Genomic DNA, 12852 nt, shown 5'->3' with positions numbered 1-12852 from the left:
TTTTAATAAGATTATTATTATCAGTAATAAATATTTTAATCATATTTAAACATAATTATTATTAAATATATTTTAATTAAAATATATAATTTAATAAAATTCTTATAATTAGCAAAAATTGTGTTGGTAAATGATTATTGTTAATGTTATTTAAATTTTAATAAGATTATTATTATCAGTAATAAATATTTTAATCATATTTAAACATAATTATTATTAAATATATTTTAATTAAAATATATAATTTAATAAAATTCTTATAATTAGCGAAATTTGTTATTGTTATTTAAATTTTAATAAGATTATTAATATCAATAATAAATAATTTAATCATATTTAAACATAATTATTATTAAATACATTATAATTTTGGTATATAATTTAATAAAATTCTTAATAATTCATATTCTTATATGAATTTACTCAAATCATAATATATGATACTATTAAATGAAAATTTGAAATAATTAATATTAAATATATTTTAATTAAAATATATAATTTAATACAATTTAAAATAATTATTATTAAATATAATTTCATAAAATGTCCTTATGAATTTACTAAAATCATAATATAACTTGAGAATTATTTTACGCATAAACATAATTAACTTATACTAAGAAAAGTTAGATGAAAATGAAATTGTACATCATAATCCATATGTTATATAGTTTTACAACATCAAAAGTTTGAACATTGATATTTAATGGTGAGAAAGAAATCTTGACCCATTCCAATCCAGACATGAAGGTAAACTAAAGAAAACGATCATTTGAGTTGGATGATCGGGAATTTTACTCAAAGCATCATATCGCTGATCCTCGGTTAAACCTTCAATTGACCATAAGGCTGAATATAAATTTAAAGCTTTCTCTTCCATCTTTTCCTCTGACTTCTGCTGAACTACCACCTCGGAGGCCATAGTCCTACTGATTTGATCGCCAACGGCCTGGGTTTTTTCCCCCAACAAAGTGGCAGCCTCCTCAAATGAAGAATACACATTATCACGAGCATCAGATTTCTTCTTTCTCTTGTTTGAAGATGAGGAACCCCCTTGGTCTCTATCTCCACGCGGATCTGTACCAGAAACATCCATGTCGTCTAAAGAGACGTCAGCTTTGCAGTCATAGAATGTGTTTCTCTCTTCATTCATATCTGTAGTACGTTCATCCTCAGCATGTATTTCTTCAAGAACATCGGTAATTTGTTTGAGCGTCTTTCCCATCGCCGATCTCTTGCGTATATCGCAATGGTCGGTTGTAATAAGGGAAAGAACGATGTCTGAACTGAGAGGCTTCTTTGTGACTCTAAAAAAAATAAGGAAATCATATTAGTTATAAGTTTTGTAAAAAAAACAAATAAATACTTGAAATACATTTTACCTTTACATAGGATTCCCAAACTGCATCTTCAGCAACGAGTTACCTATGCTCGTCCCAACCAAAACCACTGTTGTTTTGGCCATTAAGCATGTCGTAGACGACTGACCATTCCCTTTTTAGGCACCTAATCCGAGATTAAATATTTGGTTTCGCCTTCAACATTGCTCTTGGTAAAGCCTTTTCTAGCATTTTCTCTAGCTCGTTCAAATAACCGGCTTTGAATCCGGTATCAGCATTAAATGTTCCTATATTGTGTAAATCCACTATGCAAGAAACCAAGGCTGCATCTTCCTCTGGAACCCATTTTCTTTTCCTTCCTCGAGAAGCTTGAGAAGAAGCACCCGTTGGTGGAACACCTGACATATTGTTCTTAAAAAAAAAACAAATTAACATTATTTACTATTTTGAATATCATTTAATTGTTGGGTGAACAGTTTATAATATTATATCGGTAGTTCAATACTAAATTTAAATCGGTAACACATGCTTAATGAAAAGATAATTACATTATAATTCAACAAAGTTTCATAAAGTTTCATAAAGACCACCAAAGTTTCACAAAGTAAATACATAAAAAAACATCAACAAATCAATTCAAACTGAATTTGTCCCTAAACCTAACTAATTTCTAGATGCTTGCCATTCATCGAACATTTGGTTGGCTAGTTCCATCCTCCAAGTTGCCCAAGCATCCGATGGATGAATATTTGTGATATTCGGTTCATCGTCATCCACCACATTAGTAGGTAATCCTTCTCCCACCTCCGCTTCAATGGGATCAATACTCATATGGGTTCGAATAAAATTATGGAGCAAACAACATGTAATAATAATTCTATTGTGCACCCTTACAGGATAAAACGATGGACTCCTAAGTATTCACATCTAAGTTTTAATAAGCCAAAGCATCTTTTAATGACATTACGTGCTGAGGCATGTTTCATATTAAAAAACTCTTGCGGAGAACTTGGTGATAACCCCGACGCCACTCGTTCGGATGATATCATTGTCCTCTAAATGGTGCAAGAAATCCTCACAATTTGTGTATCCAAGATCAACTAGATAATAACAACCTATAAAAAATTGGCTAAAAATGATTAATTCAGCAAACAAAGTTTGATCTTAATGAATAATTCAAATTCCTCTAAGTATACATTGTACCATGAGGAACTTTTAGTCCATGTCTTCTACTGATGGCATCTCGGAGCACCCGTCCATCGGGAACTGACCCTTCCCAACCAGGAAGAACATAAACAAATTGCATCTCAGGTGTACAAACACCTAGCATATTTGTTGCTATGTCACCTTTTCGGGTTCGATATCTAGGTTTATTAGCTGTTGGCACCCTAATCTTTATGTGGGTTCCATCAAGAGCACCTAAGCAATTCTATATCACATGATATAAAACATTGTGTTAGAATACTAATTTAAATCTAAGTCAACTAAATGTTGTACAAGCTATATATAAAACTCAGTCTACTACCTTAAACCATTTCCACCTTGTGTCAGAAGAGTCGGCTGTAATTGGCTCCGGCTTTTTAAATAAGACATCTTGTAAGCGTATGACAGCATCTAAAACACTATGAAATACTCATTTACGCTTTCCGGACCTTCTAAAGTGATGCTTGATAACTCGATTTTTCAGGTGATGGGAGATGATATGTAAAAACATTGCTACTTGCTCATCAACAAGCATGAACCTTGACGACTTCAATCCCCCTATCGATTCTAACATCTCACATAGTTTACAAAAGGCAGTTCTATTCATCCTAACTTGTTCAATACAAGTCTCGTCACTAGCATATACAAGCCTCTTCACATAATCCCGTTTTGCATAAAAATCTAAGGCGTAGGACCTAATCCTTGGTTGATAAGTCTGTAGGCTAAGGCTGTCACCCATTCTAAACAAGAACCTAATCCTTGGTTGATAAGTCTGTAGGCTAAGGCTGTCACCCATTCTAAACAAGAACCAAATCGCAATTCTACAGATTTCCAACCATAATGTCAAAGCAAGACCAATTCTTTTACGCCTCACACTTTGTGCAATTAAAGGCAGACGAGCCATTACTGCAACATATTAAAATTATAACACACTATCAATGAATTGAAGTTGCAATTACACATTATAAAATAAAAATAAACAATACAAATTTAGAACACACGAAGCAAAATAGTTGATACTAAATGATATCGTTGCAACTTTAATTTCATTTCTTTATGAATCACCCAAACAATAAAGAAATTATAAAGCATTTATAATTGACCTAGCATGAAAGTAATTACTTGCTTATTTTAATGGCTGACTTTTTCCTTTGTATTATCATGGCCTATGTTCAAAACACATGCTCTTCAAATCCTATACTCGTCCCAATCAAGAAGAAATCAAAATTTTCCAGTGGACAAGGTCCAAAAGAACTAAAATAACAAATTCTATTGACTACCAAATCAAGAACAAGGTCCAGCAGACTAAAATAACATTTCATCTTCCACAACAGTTTCATCTTCTACTCACTAACAAACTAAAAAACACTTTCCAGTGAGAATATCAAACCAATGTCCGAACAAACCAACAAAATCTTTATCGCCTATAACCTCTTCAAACATGAATTTGTAATGTACAAGTACTTTAACTTACCTACAAGATTGAAATCATAATAAATTTGATATCTATGTAACTGACCATGTGTATCAAAGCTAACCCACCTCAGAGGTTAAAACTGTTCTATCTCGATATTATCTATCTTGTGATATTACTAGCAGAAAATACATAATTATGTTTAATAAATGATCCAAACACAATGTACTTTGATAAGTTCAAAAACCAACAATAGAACTTAATGACTGTAACAAGTTGATAAAAGGTAGTTGTAGGGAATTTTGCAATAATATTATTGCTTTTTAAAAAGTTCCGATGAAACATAAGTTTGACTATAGAATGCAGAACTTTGGACCTACAATTAAACATAAACATATAGATAGCTTGGTTAGAAGGAAACAAATCATATTACAGATTGGAAAATCCAACTCATCATTGCTTTTCTGTTTATCAAAGTCTGAAAATATCAAATTTTATTCTTAATTTACAACAAATTAGTTATATACATATAACTCAAATTCATATCTTGCCCAAATTCATAGATTAGAACACAAAAGAAAATAGAAATTCTTACTCATATCAAACATCCTATTCAATCAATAACAAGAACCTCAAGTTCCAAAATGTTTAATATCTTAAAAAATCATATTTCATTCATCCTAATTAACTATTTAGATAAAATGGAATACATGAAAGACAAAGAAGTACCAAGATCAATATTCACACATATATCCAAAGCCGACTACACAAATTGCATCTAACGACTTCTAGTTTCTATGATCTTTTTCAAAGATGAAATTCAATATTCTTAACATTATAATTTGTTTTGAACATTCGTTATCATCTAACATTTTCATCTTACCTGTTTTTGCTACTTTCAGAGGACCAAACTACAACAGAACAAACAAACAAAAGAACTCGAATTGCGAAATCTTACCTATTTTGCTACTTTCGAGGACCAAAAGAACTCAATGATCTTACCTATTTTTGCTACTCGGTTCGTGCACTTAAACAAACAAACAATGGAAGAAATCTCATTCGATTTTGGAGATCAAAAAAGGACTCGAAAATTACAACAGAACAAACAGAAATCGAAGATTAGCAGAGAAGAGAGAACAACTTCGAACGGCATGCATTTCTTAAGCCTAACCAACAACAGAAAACAACCTTCAATCGCACATGCAATACAAACAGAATAAAATTGGCTAAAACTAACCTATTAGCAAATCGGGGCACAATGAAGAAGAACCTGAAAAAAGCAAAAGGGGAAACCGATTAGATAAAAACAATAGATCATATTTACCTCGAAAGTATTGGTTTTCATCTACAATAGAAAAGGATATTAATCTATCGAGAAACATAGACTAACCGATGACGCAAATCGGCAAAAACTGTGAGCAAATCGGTCGAAATGGAAAAGAAAATAATCGGGGGAGCAAATCGGCAGAAAAGACAAGAAAATAATACTGGGAAAAAGCAATGAAACAAGGAAGCAATTTGGATGAAGGTGGGAAACGGAAGAGAAACAGAGGGGATCGATTAGGGGTAAAAGAGGGAGGGTTTAGGGTAGCGTCGTCTAATCTGGGCAGAAGGGGGGAATAGAAATTAGTGCTTTTCACCGATTAGGGAAGTAAGGGGATACACGCGTATTAACAATACGCTCAACCAAACGGCGTCTTAGATAGGTATTACGTGGGGCCCACCGATTAGGGGTGTATTGGCTTAGCCAATACACCAAACCAAACAAGCTCCTAGTGTTTTTTTTGGTCAAATTGGTCTGTTTTTAACTGACATGCTGGTGTGGCCGTTAGTTGACTAACGATGCTGATGTGGCGTTATTTTGTCTTATATGCCACATTAGAAAATAATTTTAAAGTAATTATTTTTTAAAAATTTATTTTAAAATCATCATCTTCTTCTTCTCCATTGTTTTCTTCAACTCATTGAAAACCTCAAAATTCATTCTTGAGCCTCGACCTTCCTTGTTTTTGATATTTTTTCTGTTCGTTAGATGACCTCCATTTTTTGGATGTATTTCCTCTCACTGAGCTCTTTCTTCTCACCGATCTTATTTTCCATTTATCCTTTCTTGCTGTTTATATATTTCCTCAAATCTCTCATTGTTTCCATTTTTTAGTATGTATTTCCTCCATATAGCCCTATCTTTTTATTCTTGCCTGCCGTTTATATACTTCCCCAAATCTCTCTTTGTTTCCATGTTTCTTTTTCAAATTAATTTTTAATCGATTTTGTAACACTTTAGGGTTTCATATCTCCCTCTTTCTGTCTCGTTCTAACAAATTCTTAAAGCTATAATGGGGCTGCCGATGAATCTACATAAGCTAAGGAAAGAATCAGAGGAATCTGCAACTCTGTCAAACCGTTTGCGGGTTAAAAATCTGTTGGGCGAGATGATTGAGTCAGATATGGAGTTGTTCCACAAATTTGGCACACTCGACAACGTCACCCATACTCTGTGAGAAAATACGTTTTTGTCTACTTTAAGTGCATGGGGGATGCAAAGGTGGCGAATGACGCTCTCTAAAGAGCCACCTTGCACGGAAACCAAATCAAGATTGAGTTCGCTCAACTGATTCGTTTCGTTCTTTTTTTCTTTTCTGTTTCGTTAGGTTTTTCATCCTGTTCGCAATTTTTGTATAATTATTCTTGTTTATATTTTGAAGGAAATGTAAGACAAATGATGTTTTTGGTATTCCAAATTCGTATATTTACTTTTTTTGCACAATTTTTTTCATAAACTATTTGCCCATTTCTCATGAAAACTCAAAATATTTTTTAGAACTTAAATGCATCCAAAAACTTGAAACTAATGCGAGCTCAATTAGTTGTAATTTTTTACCAATTAAAAATGAATCAAGAGTTAATTTGGTCATAGATGATGAAAACTAAATTAGGTTTAAGGACCGTGAAATTTTGATGATTATGATGATTTTAAAATAATTAACAATGGAAAAGAAGAAAGCGGTGATGATTTTAAAATAATTTTAAAATTTTAAAATCATTTGTTTCTTGACATATAAGATAAAATAGTATCACATTAACATTTAAATAAAATAGTACCACATTAACATTTAAATACATTTGGATGCCACGTTAGCAGTTTATGTTGATAGTTAGTTAATTAACAACTACGTCAGTATGTCTGCTAAAAATAGACTAATTTGACCAAAAAAATGTTAAGTGTTAAAAGTACTTCAAAAACCACATAAAGGGACAAAGTGACCAAACAACCAAACGTTAGGGGCTGTTTTTGGCATTATGCCAATTAAATTTTGCTAAACATTGAAATCCAAGACTTTCATTTTCTTTTAATTCGCATAAATTCTCCACTCACACTAATGGATTTCCCTTTTGCCATGTCTTTTTTGCCTCAAAAAATTTGCAATAATACTTTTCAATTTTTTACAAAGTGTTTTTGGAAATAAAAAAACATGCCATGGTGTATGTTAGGATTGCTTGTAACACAGGTTTTAGAGAAACCTTTTTCCCTCCTTGTGACAAGAATTTTGTTCTCTAACTATCAATCTTGCTTTTCATACGATCTTTCAGCAGTTGAAAAGCAACTTTCTTTCCCTTCCCAACCATTTTCAGAAGCTCTAAATACCTTTCTGGATTTGTAGAATTTTGCACATTCAACGCCCATGTGACAACTCCCTAACCTACAAGCGTATTTGAGTTGTAAAACACTGTTGATTTTTCATAATTCACACATTGTCACAATGCCTCATCGTATTCTTTTAGAATTCCTTTTAAAACAATCTCCCTCCTTTTTCGAAGCTTCACAAAAAAGAATACAATCATCTGTGAACAATAAATGCGATATTTTTAGACTTCTACAAATTTTAACACCCTCTAATAAGCCTTCCTAGCCAATCGCGCAAGAGTAGAAAGGCCTTCACTGTATATCAAAAATGAATACGGACTTAAGAGATCCCCTTGCTTTAATCCTCTTGTTGGTTAAAAATTCTGCCTCTCCTTCCTGTCGATCACTATTGAATACGAGATAGAATTGATGCATCTCATAATAAGTTCCACCCATGGAATTACAAAACCCATCTGTAATAGCATTCGTTTTAAGAACGACCATTCAACACGATCATAAGCTTTACTCATATCTAGCTTAAGCGCCATTGAACATTTTCCCCCCGTTCTTTTCTGCTTAAACAAATGTAGAATTTTGTAAACAAGAACATTATCCGTAATCAACCGGCCTTAAACAAAAGCGCTTTAAGCCTAATCAATGTTGCAATCTAAAACTTGTTGAAATCTATTGGCAACAATTTTAGAAATAATTTTGTATAATACTGTGCAAAGACTAGTTGATCTAAAAATTGCCAAATTTCTAGGTTGAATGGTTTTCGGTAAAAGCACAATATTAGTAACATTAAGAGAGTTCATCAACATATCTCCATTCAATACCCCAAGGTAGAAAAGACTCATATTTGGTCCAATAATATGCCAGTATTTTTGGAAAAAAATTACTGGAAAACTGTAAACTCCAACTGCTTTTGTTGGACCTATTCCACTAATCGCAGCAAACACCTCTTCAGCTGTATAATTTTCTAGCAGCATTCAATTCATATTTTCTATTATACATCTGTCCACTCTAAAAAATACATGCTCCAAATTCCCTGTCCCTTTTGACGCAAACAAATCAAAAAAATAATTCTTAGCAATTTCTTCTATTCCTTCATTCGTGACTACATTGCCCTTCTCATTTTGCAATCCACGGATCTGATTCATGCGTCTTCGTTGGGATGCAAAATTATGAAAAAAAATATTTTTATCCCCTAAACGTAGCCAGTTTGTCAGGGCCCTTTGTTCTTAATATGCTTCATCCTTCTCTATCTCTAAATTAAGATGAGTTTTCATGTCAATTATTTTTGCGAAAATATCATAATTCCTTTCTAACCCCAAAAGAATTTCCAATCTTCTATTCAAACGCCTAGATGCTTCAGTTCGCTTTTCTTTTAAGCCTTTTTCCCATATCACTAAACTTGATTTAAGAGCTACTAATTTGTCTAGCATCGAACTTGAAATTTCTCCCCGAATCTGACAAATTTCCTCCTCAGGATTCCTCTAAAACTCATAACGTTTCAAATAGAAATTTCTTTCTTGCCATTCTCCTATTCTCCTGATCCATTTGTATTAGAAGTGGACAATGATCAGACACAGAATGTGGTGAATATTTAATTGAATACTCAGGGAATAAATTCATCCAATCAACATTTTCCACCCCTAACCTTTCACAAATGTTCGTTTCAGGTAAATTTCCTCTTTCCCAAGTAAAACATGAACCAACATAACCTGTATCCATCAATTGGCTGTCATCTAGCATCCTATGAAAATTCTTCATCCGTCTCTCGTCACGTGGCCCTTCCTCTATCTTTTCATAAGAATAAAGTATTTCATTGAAATCACTGTAGACAATCCAATTCATTCTTTGATCTTTTCCTAATTGATGCAATAAATTCCAACCCTCCTCCCTCTGACGTACCTCCAGAAATTCGTAAAAACTGGTTAGCCTTTATTGATCATCCTCTTCCTCCACCTGAATGTTCACATAAATGTGGTTATTTGAAAAACTTCTTATTTGAACCATGTCATTACTATTCCTCACCAAATCAAGGCCACCCTGGTACCTTCAGTTGGAACGTCAATTCCATTCACGAAACTACATCTCTTTCTAATTTTATCCATATGTACACCGTCTAACTTAGTCTCCATAAAGAAGACAATATTGGGATTATGTCTTTAACGTTTGTTGAAGCCTTCTTATAGCCATTATACTCCCCAATCTGTGGACATTTTAACTTAATATTCTCATGGCTTCTGGTCGGCATGCTTCCTGGTAGGCGTTAATAAAATATAAGAGTGAGCATTTGATTGTTCTACCATAGATCGTAATGAATCCTGACGGTCAGAAACATTAGGATCCAAAAAAATTGATTTGGGCATTTTCTTACCATCCTCACTCTCAATCGGGTTATCTTTAAACTTTTGTTACATTTTCATCCAACCCATTTCATTGGAATGACCCTACATATTTAGCGCATCTTGATTTGAAGAACCTTCCAAATTAAAACCCAAGATTGGATTAATATTTGTCTACAAATCCCTCACAATTTCTTTCCTTAAATTCCTATTTAAATAATGCATTGGGTGATTTGTTTCCTTATTCTCATCATCCCTTTCCTTCAGGAGTTAGACACTGTTAATGGTTATGGCCCTTCTTGATTGTGCTTTAAGATTCAGATTCCATCGCAACTCCAAACCATCCTTACCATTGGTCAATCTAACTGGACAATTTGTCATTCTGACCTAAACGGCCACACAAAAAGCAAAACAAAGTGAGCTTTTCATACCTAAAATTAACATACACAAATTTTGAAGATCAAATTATTATCTTTTTTCTTATTTTTAATGATTTTCTAACATCCATATCAAATCTAATCCTCAAAAAAATTTTAAACCCTTGATTCACTTGATTCGTGTCATACTCTATGAAACGCTCGATAAAATTCCCCAATTGCTTTGCCATTGTTTAAAAAAAACCATGGCTGTTGATCATGAACTTGAACTTAGAATGTCGAAGACATCAAATGGACTTATAACGGGTCTTTATTCTCATTTAAACGATGAATGATCAATAAATGACTATTGAAAGTCCAAGGAACCCCTCCAATCACCCTTTTGATATCCATTTTTGTGGAAGAATTTGAACAAATAAACGCCTATCACCCAGATCTGATGTCTGAACACCCTCTTAAAGGGTGCCACAATTTCGCCATAGTATTTCACATGGCTGGAAAATGAACAACACTTGCTGTTAAGAAACATTTGACCAAATAGTGATCAAACATTGACTTATATATCTCCGAATCTATTGGTAGCAGTAACGCCTCATCTTCCATTTCTTCTAAATTTAGTCCCTCCTCTTTCTCCATTGGCTAAAAATAACAATCCCACACAAGAAAACCAAAACTGTAAAAATTCCAAGATAAAAATAACAGAAACAAATGCTCATATTTGAAAAACACAAAAAACTCAATGCAAAGAGCAGACTTATTAGATATGAAAAAAATGTTTATAAATTATAAGTGAAAAAAATACTATAACAATGATAATATATGTTAAATTGAGTTGAAGTCAAAGTTCAAAACCTCCTCATTAAATTGAAATCGAACTTAAATCATTTCAAAATTAATTTTTTAAATTATAATATTTTAAAGAGAAATAAGAAAAAAATTCTTTCCTCCATCTTTCGCAACTAATAACAATTCATGCTTTGTTATAAAATATTTGAAGTTTGGGACTAAACTGAAATATTTAGAACATTTTTAAAATATTGAAAAAAATAGCAAAAGATAGATAAGATTATTTGTTAAATCAACAAGAAATAGCCTTCAAAATTAATGTGTACCCCCGTAACAAGTAAAAGAGAAACATATTTTTCAGTTCTAGTTACTCTAAATCTGGATGGTTTTAGGTTTAACACTTTTTTGGTGTAGGTTTTTTTTCTTGTTTGTGGTACTATTTTTTGTGTGTAGTAATGTCATGTAGTATTTCTTGTAATCTGCTAAGGCAGGTGTGTTGGTTGAAGTTGAGTGGCACTCAGTAGTGTCCATTGCAGATTGTCATCGAGGTAGTAAAATTACTTGCCATGTTTAAGTCGACAAATTAATGAAGAAAATCTTTGGATCAGTTTATGTACTGCTATATTAAAGATATTATGGTCTATCTATAGAAATCAATCATTGGCTATTGAAGATTACATTGGATTCGAGTGAATTAATTAAGCCCTTGGAATGTAGAGATTTGATCAAGATTGTGTTTTTGATTTTTTAATATCATATTTTCGAGAAATTTTGCTTTGAATTTTAATGTTTAATAACTATTTTCAACAAGTTACTTTGTATTCATTTAAATTTCCATGTTAGAAAGCTATAATTTGATATATACTTTAAGGCTTGTCTAGATTATGTATGAGAGCACATTGAGAGTACTTGAATTTGTTCATTAAGGAATCGTTTTGTGAGTAAGTCCAAACTAATTTGTAAACATTGAGTTTTTAAGTTTTTAGTGGAGAATTTGGAGGTGAGTGTTCTAGTCTTTAGGTACAAAGGTGCGATCTCTATACTTAAGGAGTTATATATTGTGAATCACTTGTTGCATGTGTGACTAAAGATAATGGAATTACTCACTAAGTTAGGCTCTCAAGATAGAGGGAAACTGAACTGCATAAACAAACCTTGGTGCTCTTTGTATTTTTGTTTGCACAGCTTTTGCATTGCTAAGGTGTAGTGGTCACTGCAGTCAAGCATTTTCATAAATTGTTTTGTGTTTCAGTAAACAACTGTAGGTAGAAATGATTTTTATTAGAGCTTAACACTTAATGTATTTAGTGGTGAATCCTAGTGTCGTTTGATGATAATGGAAGGTTTTCCGATTACATGTCCCTCTATGCTAGAGAATGGTAACTACCCCTACTGGAAGGCTAGGATGAAAGCCTATAATAAGTCTATTGATGAGAGGACATGTGTTTTATTCTCACTGGCCGACAAGCTCTTAATATTGATTCTGATGCTATAAAGGTTCCTAAACCTGAAATTGAGTGGACAACTGATTTGCCGTAATTCGATATAGGAGGTTAAACTTGCATATAAGGAGCTTGAATACTAGCATTTTTATTATGTTTTAGTTGAGTTTTTTGAATTTAATTTACATTTAATAAAAAGTATAATCTGAGTCTTTTATTGATCTTAGGGGCTGAATGAGGCTTAAGGGTGAGCTAATACACTTTGTGAGTCTACAGGAAACCATTAGAGGGTGTATCTACTCAATATTGGT

The sequence above is a fragment of the Gossypium raimondii genome, chromosome 2, assembly GCF_025698545.1.
Source record: "Gossypium raimondii isolate GPD5lz chromosome 2, ASM2569854v1, whole genome shotgun sequence".
NCBI lineage: Eukaryota > Viridiplantae > Streptophyta > Magnoliopsida > Malvales > Malvaceae > Gossypium > Gossypium raimondii.
The sequence above is the reverse complement of the archived record's forward strand: the minus strand, read 5'-3'. Positions refer to the sequence as shown.